Raw genomic sequence first — 12,495 nt, forward strand, 5'->3', positions numbered from 1 at the left:
TTCAAGTCACATGGGTGTCACCCAGTGGCGGAGCCAGGGGTGGGCATGGGTGGGCGGTCGCCCACCCTAACATTTGAAACCGAGTCGACCCGTGACTCAGAAAACTGAGTTGACTCGGGACTCGAGAAACCGAGTTCACTCGAGACCCGGGTTCTCGATAAGTCCAGAGCCTGCGTTTTAAAGACGCAGGCTGAAAGGGCGAGGGGTAAAACCCTCGCCACTTTTCCTCTCCTGAGTCTCCTCTGTGCTCTGCCCCTGTGCTCCGCCACTGCTCCTCCCCTGTGCTCTGCAGGCTGCAGCCACCGGCGACTGTGCCGCCGGCCTCCCTTCGGTGAACCCACGGTGCCGGTGCCCCCTCCGAGCTTCTCCCTCTCTGTTGCAAGCTCAGGTGACGCGAGCCACCGGTGTCGTAGGCTCGCAGCCGAACCTTCCTCCTCCGTGACTCCGTCATATTCCTTTCGCGCCGGCGACCATCGCTAGCCGTCGGCCGTCGCACTGCCGCAGGTAACCTCCCTACCCCCATCGCTAGCCGTCGGCTTCGCTCCCCTCTGCCTGTGTAGTCATACACTTCAATTTCTAGTTTCATTTCTTCCAGTTACGTTACCTAATTGGTTACTTCAGTCAATTTGTGGTTCAAACTGCCGCTCAAAGATGGGGCATTTCCTATTTGATATAGGAACTTCTGTGGGCGTACCCACAGAACATGGTTTTGAGCTCGATGAAATCCACATATTTGTGATTGCGTGGATGAAGTTTTGTCTAATCTGCCTCTGATCATTAGCAGCATTGAAGCTTGTTTGATGCAGATCTAATTGGTTTATGAAATTGGTTAACTTAAATGAGAAATTGGTTCCCAATGTGGTGCATGTGCCTTCAAAGGGATCATCTTGAACGATCTGTTTATGCAAAGAATCTTTTATTTTATATGTTTTTCGAGATCCTATATTTTGCAATTTCTGATTCCTTGACAAGTTGTATTGTGTCAAAGCTGAAATGATTTTAACTTGTTCAGAAGAATCAGAAGTTACCATTTCTCAATGACCAAGATTTTTTTTGTCTTTGATTTTATACAATTGAGAGGTTTCTGTATTGACCCAAGAAGTTGCAGTTTCTGAACCCAAAAGCGCGACCATGTCACCATGATGGGTTGGATCTGTTTGAGGAGATGAAGCATAGGTTTTTAACCTTCAAAAACCAGCAATTTCTGTAAGTGGTAGTGAGAAAAAGTTTAGGAGAGTTTCAAGAGATCTTTGGTTTATCAGTCAACTTCCACCCAAATGTGCATATTTGGACAGGAAAAACTTGGACCATTTTGGAAACCTTGCCGAAGCCCAAGCTCCGAAGGTGATGATACATTCTAATTTTAAGCACTGGCCATGTTTTCCATCGCACTAATAATCAATCATTCTTGATGGGTGTTTTTATTCATTTTATCACCTGAACAATGTTGGGGATTTGTTTTGAGATGACAAGGTTGGATGCAGTTTATGGTAATTGCATGTGCGGACTCCAGAGTCTGTCCTTCCAAGATCTTAGGAATTTAGCCTGGTGAAGCATTTACCATTCGAAATGTTGCCAATTTGGTCCCCCCATTTGAGGTACTCTGTTTGCTTGGTGGTTATAGGATTCTGACAGATATTTATTCTTTTCTTCTAAATTGCAATACCTTATACCTAAGGCATCAATTTATGAATAGATATTCTCATATATTGAATTTTTATTGAATATTCTGGTTTTCTGCAGAGCGGGCCATCTGAAACTAACGCAGCCCTTGAATTTGCTGTGAATACTCTCGAGGTAAGGACCTTTTGTTCTTCTCCCGCTATTAATTGCTTCTTCTTTTCATCATAGTGACTGCCCTTTTCTTCATGTTTGATGATTTCATTCTAAGTAGAGGTTGGAAACATATTTGTAATTGGTCATAGCCGATGTGGAGGAATTAGTGCCCTCAGCCTAATTCCTTTTAATTAAGTAAACAAGTATTGGCTAGCAAGCTTATGTACCTAATATTTCATTATTTTGTTTCTCTAGTTTTAGGCTCAGCCTTATTTACTTTTATGAAAAAAAGTTATTAAAAGTTAAGATGTGTTATGAGTTGACTAAATGAATTATCATTCATCAAGAACTTGATTTTTTGGACTGACACTCGACTTTGCTTCCACTGCCTCCTCTGATTGCCAACAGGGGGCTTTGCCCCCTGCCTTGTTCTTGTTGTCATTTCATTTTACTCGATCCTTTTTTGCAATGAGATTTGGCTTATATAACATTGTCATATTTTTTTTTCGTTGCGTAGGAATGGATAAGTTTATAACGAAAAGGTCAATCTTTGATAAATCTTCTGTAACTCGAGAAGGAGAACCAAGTCAGAAAATATGCAAAACAGAAAATGATGAATCAGAGTTACCTGCAGACCCTGCACTTCGTCCTTCTATTTCTAGTTATCATCCTAATATCCAAGATAATGTTCGTAGAGCATATATGATCTGAGGTCCTTGTCAACCTCGAGATTGTATGTTTCAACTAAACCACTAAAAACGAAGGTTCATTCCAGCTTGGTATGATGAGTATAAGGATTGGTTGGAGTATAGTACAAGTAAGCATAAAGCATATTGTTTGCAGTGTTATCTTTTCAGGCCAAAAAGCACAGAGAAGATTAGTGTAGAGGCATTCGTATCTGAAGGATTTGATAACTGGAAAGACAAGAAGAGGTTTGATAAACATGTTGGAAGCTCTGGCAGTTTTCACAATTCAGCACGAATGAAGTGTCAAAATTTGATGCAACAAAAACAACATATTGATTCTATACTTTATCAACAAAGTGTTCGACAGAAAGATGAATATAGACTTCGCCTTTGGGCAACTGTTAATGCAATCAGATACTTGTTAAGTCAAGGATTGGCATTTCGAGGGCATGATGAAGCTGAAGAATCTCTTAATAGAGGAAATTTTATTGAGTTGTTGAAGATATTTGCAAAGATCAATGATGACATAAATAAAGTTGTATTGAAAAGTGCTCCAGAAAATAACAAATTGATATCTCCTGATATACAAAAGGATATTGTCAAGGCTGCTTCTATACAAACCACAAATGCTATTATCATGGAACTTGGAGATACCTTTTTTTCTATTTTACTTGATGATTCTCGTGATGTATCAACTAAAGAACAAATGGCTATTGTTTTACGGTTTGTTAATGAAAAAGGTCGAGTGGTTGAGCGATTTCTTACTCTTGTGCATGTTCTTGAAACAAGTTCTCTGTCACTCAAACAAGCAGTTGAAGAAGCATTCTGTAAGAATAAATTAAGCATATCAAGTTTGCGTGGACAGGGTTATGATGGAGCAAGTAATATGAGAGGGGAGTTTAATGGATTGAAAAGTCTTATATTACATGAAAATGCATCTGCATATTATATTCATTGTTTTGCACATCAACTTCAATTGGCATTAGTTGGTGTTGCTAAAAAAAATTCATTGTTTGATGTGTTTTTCAATATATTAGGCAGGTTGTCAACTTTTTTCTCCACTTCATGCAAGAGATCTGAGCTTATTCGAGAAGCAGAATTTATGCGAATTGCCGAAGCACTTGCATTGGGTGAACTTGAAACAGGACAAGGATTAAATCAAGAAATAAGTTCCAAACGACCTGGTGATACTCGGTGGGGTTCTCATTACGATGCTTTGGTTAATTTACTCAATATGTATTCTTCTGTTATTCAAGTGTTAGATTTCATTGCAGAAGATACATATTCAGGAAAAAGTTCAGATGCAATTATTTTATATCATCAGTTGCAAGATTTTGAATTTGTGTTTTGCTTACATTTGATGTGTAAAGTTTTGGGAATAACTGATGATCTTTCACAAGCACTTCAGCGAAAAGATCAAGACATTGTGAATGCTATGAGTTTAGTCACTATATCAAAACAGTGCCTTCAAGGTCTGAGAGACAATGGATGGGACTCTCTCATAAACAAAGTGTTCATATTTTGTAAGAGATTTGATATTCTGATTCCTGATCTAGGGGACTCATATACACCTCAAGGACGACCAAGACGTAAGGTTGAAAAGATCACCACATTGCATCATTATCGTATTGATGTGTTTTATGTTATTATTGATTTGCAACTTCAAGAGTTAAATGATCGTTTCACTGAAGCAAATACAGAGCTCCTCCTTTCAATGGCATGCTTGAGTCCAAAGAATTCTTTTTCTGCTTTTGATAAAGATAAGTTGATTCGTCTTGCTGAGCTTTACCCTAAGGACTTTTCTAAAGTAAACATAATTAGACTGGAAAATCAATTGGATATATATATTGCAGACATGCGAAACAATGATCAGTTTTCAAGTTTAAAATCTTTAGCAGAGCTTGCAGAGATGATGGTAGCAACTCAAAAGCACATTGTATTTTCTCATGTGTATCTATTGATTAAGTTGGCATTAACTTTGCCAGTTGCAACAACAAGTGTTGAAAGAGCATTTTCAGCTATGAACAATATCAAAAGTCGTCTACGTAATAGAATGGGAGATGAATGGATCAATGATGCTTTGGTTACTTACATAGAGAAGGAGACATTTGATACCATCAGTGATGATGCAATTATGAATTGTTTTCAAAATATGAAAAATAAAAGATGCCAATTGTAAAATTTTCATGAATTTAGTTGTTTGTATTTCTTAAGTGAACAATTTTTATTTTAGTTTAAAAGTACAATTTAAGGTTTTATCTTATTATGTTTAAATTTAGTTGTTTGTGTTTGTAACAATTGTTATTTTAATTCAAAGGCTTATTTAAGTTTTATCTCTCCACGAATGATTGTTCCTCTAGCGAATTTTTTTTGGCTCCGCCACTGGTCCGAATAAATGGATCGTCCTTCAAGACCGTAGCATTGTCCCCAAGACCCGAAGTCTGCCCACCCAAGGAAAAACTTCTGGCTCCGCCACTGGTGTCACCTCCTGCGCAAGCCAATGCTTGGAGACCCCCTGAATGTATAAGGGGTAAGCCTATGAAGTTTTACGCTGACAGGACAACAACCGTAAGTATGATCGGCAAAGCCAACGCAGCTAGGTCTCTGATACTAGGGGTGGTTTTCTCGTGTAAATATCAAAAAAAAAAGTTTCATGTTCACGGGGCAAGGGCATGTTTATGTGCCATGAAAAGTTTGTTTTCCATGAAGACTTACAAAGAATGAAACATTTTCTTATGGCCCACCATGACAAGAGAAGCAAGGCACCCTCTTTGATCCTGAAAATTAGGTGTCATTTTCAACAAGCCAAGTGCAGAGGCACACTCAAAGTGTGCCATGTGATGGCACTTGGTCCTTCTCCCCCAACCCAACATTATGGCAGTAAGCTTTCTTATGTAGATTGGGGTGGAGAGGGGTTAGACTTTAAGGAAGCTCCGCCGCTAACCCAAATTAAGTAACTTGTGCATTTACTTTAATATCTTTTAAGGGTATGTTTGCAAGTCACCAAAAAGGCCCTTTTCTTTCTGTGGAAAAAGGTGCCTTTTTTTACCAGCAGGGGCTCCGCTTGGTTGGTAAGAGCAGCTAGTGCAGGTGTCCTTGTGTTGGGAAGTTGCAGGTTCAAAACCCAATGGTATAGTTGTATAACTGGTAGGGGTCGGCCTAACCCCACCTTTAAAAAAAGAGAGGCCTTTTCTGTGAAAGCAGATCAGGTCATGCTGAACATGAGCGTTTTTTCTCATGCTGACATCATGGCCGTCTGTTTGCATTTTGGATGAATGCCACGTGGTTTTGTTGACTTTTGAGCTTTTTAAAATGCAAATCGGATGGCCATGATGTCGGCATGAGCAAAAACGCTCATGTTCAGCCTGACCTGATCTGCTTCCCTTTTCTGTGGGGTCCTCTCTGTGTCACAAGACAACAAATGTGATTCTACCTTTCCTCTTCTTCTCCTACCAAACCTGCCTCCACTTTTAGCATTTGCCCTAGGTTACTCAAATAATCCCCTAAGTTACTTTTTGTTCACTTAACTCTAGTTAACTCTTAACAACAATGTTAATAAAATTGGTCTTAATATAGACTTGAATAGGCCGATTCAGATCTAACCAGCCCCAAAAAAAATCAAAAGGGAAGGTCGATTCAATTTCCTTTTTTAATATTTTAAAAAGGGTTAAAAAATAATTTTTTATTGACACGTGTCATCTGGTGATGAAAAAAGGGGCGATTCACACACAATTGGATTCGATTCAGGATTTTTTTCAAAGAAACACACTCCCCTACTGAACCGATTTTTAACCACATTACTTGACAATGACAGCTTTGGCCTTTTCTTGAGCATATAAAATGATGCCTCTGTTGGTTTGTGAAAAGTTGGTACACGAAAAATGATGCACAAACAAAGAAGGGAACGTTTTATCCAGGCCGGCTGGCCTAATTTGGCCACCGGCCTAGGGCCTCAAATGAAAAAAATATATATAACGCTTATATTTCATATGCTTGGGGCTTTCAATGAAACATAGCACATGATGCATGTGCCTCATGCTGAGGGCCTCCAATGAAAAAAAAAATGCGTCTGCAATGAAATATGCCTAGGGCCTCAACTGGTCGAGCAGCCCCTGGTTTAATTTGTGCAATCACATGGCACAAAATTTGTGCATTAAGCACCTGATTGCCCTCCATCAGGCCTTTGAGCTTCACAACTGACAGGCCTTGTCCACGAGATGGAAGGTGATCAGGTGCTTACTGCACAAATATTTGTGCAATCATATTGCACCTGATCTTTTCAGGGTAACGGCTAGAGGAAGAGTCTGAACTTGGTTGTTGTGAATTAAAGGAAGCTCCGTGAGGATTTCCGTCCAGTGCCTCTCTCCTTCCATACATTTCAAAATCTCGAAAAAAGGTGAAGCGTTGATCTTAAATATTTCAAAAAGTAAATTTACCGTACAAGTGCCTATAAAAAGTATTAATTCTATGATGCGAAAGTTGATATGCTTGAGAAGAGAGCCCCCTAGAATCTGAGAATTAGAATATGAACTAGGATTTTTTTGTGCTTTTTTTTTTTTTTTGCAAATTCAGCTCTGCAGATGTGTTCAGGGTGGTCCATTTGTTAGGAATCCACTACTGAATCATGTTTTTTGGACACAAAAACATAATTTTTTGGATGCTTAAATATTTAAAAAAAAAAGTCTTGTTCATGCATAGCAACTATGATTCAAAAGCTAATCTCTTTAAAAACCAAGCATGTAAATACAGATTCATGCAAGAGATATTGCCCACACAAGATTATCAATAATTGCTAAAGACGAACCAAGAAAAGTAAAAATGGATTATTATGATAATCAATACAACTAAAATTTTGAAGACGTATATATAGGCTCATTGAAGGCATGTGCACAATGTGCGGTGCAGGTGTGACTTGCTCCTACTCTTAGTAAAATTCTCAACCTTTTAGCGCTAATTCTAAAAATGGGGCCTTACAGTTTTTTATTTTTTCAATATGGGAAAACTGTCAAACGAGGGCCTACCTTTGTTAGATATTGCACAGGTTGAACCATAAGCCAAATGATAATAATAACCTTCATATATTATCAGTTCATCAAAATATTTGCCCTTTCCTTTTTATGAGGATGAATAAGTATTTTTGAATTTCAAAGGACAATATGGAACACCAAAAAAATCTTGTTTTTTAAAGACTATGGATGTTGACCTGAAGTAGGGGTGGGCATCTGACAGTTTAAAGCTTGGCCCATCGGGCTTTAGTGCGGCCCGGCCCGGATATGGCCAGGGCCATTTACTAACAGGCTGGGTTTTGGCTCGATTCTTAACAGGCTCGGGTTTGATGAGCAGCCCATGACTTGACCCATGTAAAGCGAGCCCATCCCGTCTCGGCCTAACCCAAACACATTTATAAGTTAATTTTTAATTAATAAAATTAATAAATTAATTTTTAATTAATAAAATTAATAAATTAATTTTTAAAATATAAAAAATAAATTAAATAAAAATATATATAATTCAAAATTTCATATATGATAATGTTTAAAGTATCCAAATCAAAAGTTCATAACAATATTTGGGCCATGGCATAGCATTTGAAATAATAAATCAACTCAATTTTCAAAATAACATAAAGCATGATCTTGAATTCTAGTCTCCTCCTATGCAACGCAACAATTTGTTAAATAGACTTACTCATGCTCAAGTATGCCTTCAGCCATTTCCACTGGATTCATAGGTGCTTTGGCGTATGGTTGCTGCTCTAGTTGACGGAGGACTTGCAGTTTGCACAGTGAAACCTAGTCTCATAAAATTATCTTTCACTTTTTCTTAAAATTTGTGTAACTAATTAAGTAAGCAATAAATAATTAACAAGTTCCCATGTACCCAACTAATTATCTTTTTAGTTTTCATAAAATCAATGCAACTAATTAGATAAAGAATAAAGCAAGTTACTATACAATTAATTATTTTCTTTAATTTTTATATTATTAAAAAATAATAAATAGCTCGGCCCATCGGGTAGACTTGGACGTGAACCTGTAACAAGCCAGGTTTTGGCCCTATAGCTAACTCGATCGGGCCTAAAAGCCTTGACCCAAACCCGACCCATGGTAGGCTGGGTCAGCTTGGCCCATCGGTTGCCCACCCTTAACCTGAAGGCCCTACTTGACAGTTTCCGACAAAACTTTGGTGCATATCAAGAATTTCAAAAAAAAATGAAGCTTGCTTTTGGAATTATAACTCAAGGTTGGCCTTTAAATGGGATTTTCCCTTCACTTTTTCAGCACTTTGCTTTAACTTAATACCAACTCCCACCATTCTTTTCCAATCGACACTGAGGCATCCTCTGTCTAGTGCCAATGAAGAGGATGCCAGGCAGCAGTGTAGAGCGTGTAGGCTCTAAAAAATTAGGGCAGTAGGCCAGCCTGCTATCATAACTCAGGTGCTCGAGAGAGAGGTATTATGTATCTCTGTCGTCTCTGATATATATATATATATATATATATATATATACACAAAAGAAATGAAAGGTCGTCATGAATTCTTCTGTTGCAAACACCAATGGGAGCTCTCGCTGCAATACACTTAAAATTTTGAGCTCTCATTTATGCCAGCGCCGATGTGCTCAACTATCTACGCATGAAAATCATGCAGCCTGCAGGGGAAGAGAGAAAACGAGAGTGACCGAGTGAGAGAGAGATGGCGACGATAATTGCCTGTAAAGGATAAAAGTAAAACAGATGATACTTATAGACTACCAATAAAATCTTCATTTCTTCCCAAATCACAGATTGCCCGTATGAATCGGAGTAATAGTTAGCAGAGAGGTACACCACTAAAATGGTACTTGGAAGAATCTCGTCATTACCATCCAGTGTGCACAATAAAGGAAGAAAAGACATCTTATCCAGTTATTATCATCCAGTGGTTAAACAAGACACTCGTCATTACCATCCAGTGGTTAAACAAGAAAATACCCAGTTAGCCCTCCAGCAAAGAGGAAACAGTGACGTTGAAAATCAACCACTTAAACAGTATTTTGTTGGTGTTACAGGAAACTGTGATAGTTAATATATTATCTTTGAAATTCAACCATTATCTTGAAACTTTCATGTCGACAAAGCAAATTAAAAAAAAATAAAATCCTCTTTGCTGTTTCAACGTCACTGTTTCCTCTTTGCTGGAGGGCTAACTGGGTATTTTCTTGTTTAACCACTGGATGGTAATGACGAGATTCCTCCTTTATTGTATTTTCTGGTAGGCAGAAGATTAGCAGTGACTGGTAATGAGAAAATATGAGCTAAAGTAAAAGAAACAAAGATTTAAGACATTTGAAGTTCAAAAAGTATCTACGTAAAATATAAGGGGGGTTGGCTTAGTGAGGTGGGGCCTTGGAAGGTTTGATTCTCACAGCCATTGTTTTTCTGCGCAAGCCAATGCTTAGCATATATAAACAAGGGTAGGGGTCCTAGGCTCAGAGTTTTATGCAGACCACACAAACGACCGTAAGTATGCCAGGCTAAGCCAGAACGAGCAGGTCTTAGTGCCGCGTGAGGTTTTTTGGGGTTATAAATAAAAAAGATAACGTTTAATCAGAGTAAAATTATCATCATCGCTGTCTTGCAAAATATACTTTTAAGAAGAAAAAACAGTAAAACCAAGTTCACGAAAGAGATCACATATATCAAGCTTATCCTTCGATTAAAGAACAAATTCTTTTCTTTTACTTTTTATACTTAAACTCTTGGCATAGATTGCAATTCGCGTGACATTAGCACCAGAATTAATCACAAAGAATCTCCAGCAGCGGCCACAATAATGACGATATGACATCAAGAACTTAACAATTTCACAATGCTTTGAACTTTGAAGGTTAAACAGTAAACCTCTCTCTCTCTCTCTCTCTCTCTCTCTCTCTCTCTCTCTAAAGCATGAGCTTTTACTCCTTTGGAGATACGACGCCATCGTTTCCTGCCAACATCATATACTTGTCTCTTCTAGTGAGTTGTGTGCATTCAAACCCCAATGCTTCAGCCAGCTGCTTCTGAATCAGGTTAGCCACCTCCCAGCTTGTCTTACCACCAGAGAGTGTCAATTCCCTTGGGACAATGCCCAAGAACTCCACTTCATAGACCGGAAGTGGGTTCATCAAAAAGAAAAATGGGTCCAAAGACTTGAGCCCACTAGCTGTTGTGCCATAAAACATGCTGACAGACGTGTTCATGGCCACAGGAACAATGTCATCAGCCAGCTCGGCAAACAATGAGCTGAACCTCAGGAGGTAGGGCTCCCTGCATGTGGTGCCTTCTGGGCAGACCACCAACTCCCCTTCCCTTAGCACCCTCTTCATGGTTTCTGCATCTTGCTCCCTGTTTCTTGTGAGCCTGACCGTTATGATGGGAGAGAGGAACTCAGAGAGTCTGCTCACACTGTAGGTTACCGCAGTTAGTGGCCTCCCTAGTGCATTGCTGAGGATGACAGGGTCCAACAGTGTCCTGTGTGTGCATACATAAAGAACTCTCTTTTTACCCTTTGTTTCTAGCCTATCAAGCCCCTTGACTCTTAGCCTTACACCATTTATGGCTGACACAGTCCTAGCAAACTTGATGGGTAGGAGGGATCCTGATAGGATCCTGATGATTGCCAGCAGGAAGCCAAGAGGGAACCAGAGAAACATGAATAAGGAGGCTTGTGGTGTGGGCAAAAAGGCTAATCTCCCATCATGGAACACCAGCGGCTTGGGGTATTTCTCCCTTGGCATGACTGAAGACAGTCCATTCTTCTCACCTTTCTTGTGCACCACATAAGCTTCCTGTTAATCCAAATAACAAAAAAGAAACCTAAGGTTAGCATTGTGTGTGTGTATATATATATATATAAGAGGAGCAGAAAGCTTCCGGTTAATACCAAACCAAAGTGGTAGTTTCTCCCCATTATCAAAAGAAAAACAAAGAGGAAGAGTAATGAAATGAACCTTGCAGAGAGACATGAAATGCAGGTCTTCAAGACTGTTGCTTCCCAGACCAATGTCAGGCTGGGCGTATCCAAAGATCTCCTTTAACGCCTTGTGCTTGACGGGCAGACCCGAGGTAGTTAGGAAACCAGTGAAACACTCCCCCTTTAGTTGCAACTCTGACCCAACCACAACATCCACGTTTAAGTACTCCCTGAGGAAGCCCTCCACCAAGACTCTAGGCACACTTGTAATCACCACCCTTCTCTTGGAGGAAGCCAACACCTCATAGGCTTGAAGATGGAGGTTCTCCAACAAAAACTTTGGCAAAACCGCCCTTGCAACGAGCTTTACATCCTTGAGTCTTAGGCCGCAGAAGGAGATGAAGACCATGACCCTCAGCCCAAGGCCATGGTTCAAGAAGCAAAGAAAAGGGTAAGCCAGCAATAGCACAAGGGCTCTAAGGATGCTGCCCCCCTCAAAAGCAACCAGCATGAAGTAAGGGAAGAAAGAGGGTGACCTTAAAAGGCAGCCATTGATGTCACAGACCACTGTTTGGTTAACCACACCATCCAAACAACACTTGGTTACAGATGGGTATGCTGAAAAACTGTCTGTGGACAGTGGTTTAGGAGAGGTCCTAGACTGGAAACTGCAGCTTCTGATCTTTCTAGCTGCTCTGTAATAAGAGTTGGCCAGTAACTGGTACAGAACCCAGTCGACCACCTTGAAGAATACAGTTGTGAACGCCATTTGGGTAGTAGGATGTGAGGAGATACCAAAACTTTGGGATACAGATAAAGAAGAGATGTGAGGAAAATATCTGGAGGAAGGGCCTATATATAAAACCAATCTTGCTGAAATGCCACTTGCTTAGACAAAAACTACAACGTGCCCAACAATCCCCACCTTTTTTGTTTTTGTTTGAAACGCGTAAGAAAAACCATGTTTGGCTTTGAAAAACTGAACCTTTGCCAAATCGAGTCAAAATACAACATAGGAACTGATGTTACACGTGGAAGTAGAGGAACCAAGCGTCCTTCGTGGTGAGTGCGCATGAGAAGATAAATATTATTAGGGATG

At 39.7% G+C, this 12,495-nt stretch overlaps 1 pseudogene; it reads right to left on the bottom strand.

Annotated features, from left to right (window-relative positions):
* Positions 1-10,375: 10,375 nt before the first annotated feature.
* Positions 10,376-12,165, bottom strand: LOC149832277 (glycerol-3-phosphate acyltransferase 1 pseudogene; annotated as a pseudogene).
* Positions 12,166-12,495: the final 330 nt, after the last annotated feature.

Source organism: Nuphar pumila, chromosome 7, assembly GCF_984573655.1.
Source record: "Nuphar pumila chromosome 7, dmNupPumi1.hap1.1, whole genome shotgun sequence".
NCBI classification, from domain to species: Eukaryota; Viridiplantae; Streptophyta; class Magnoliopsida; order Nymphaeales; family Nymphaeaceae; genus Nuphar; species Nuphar pumila.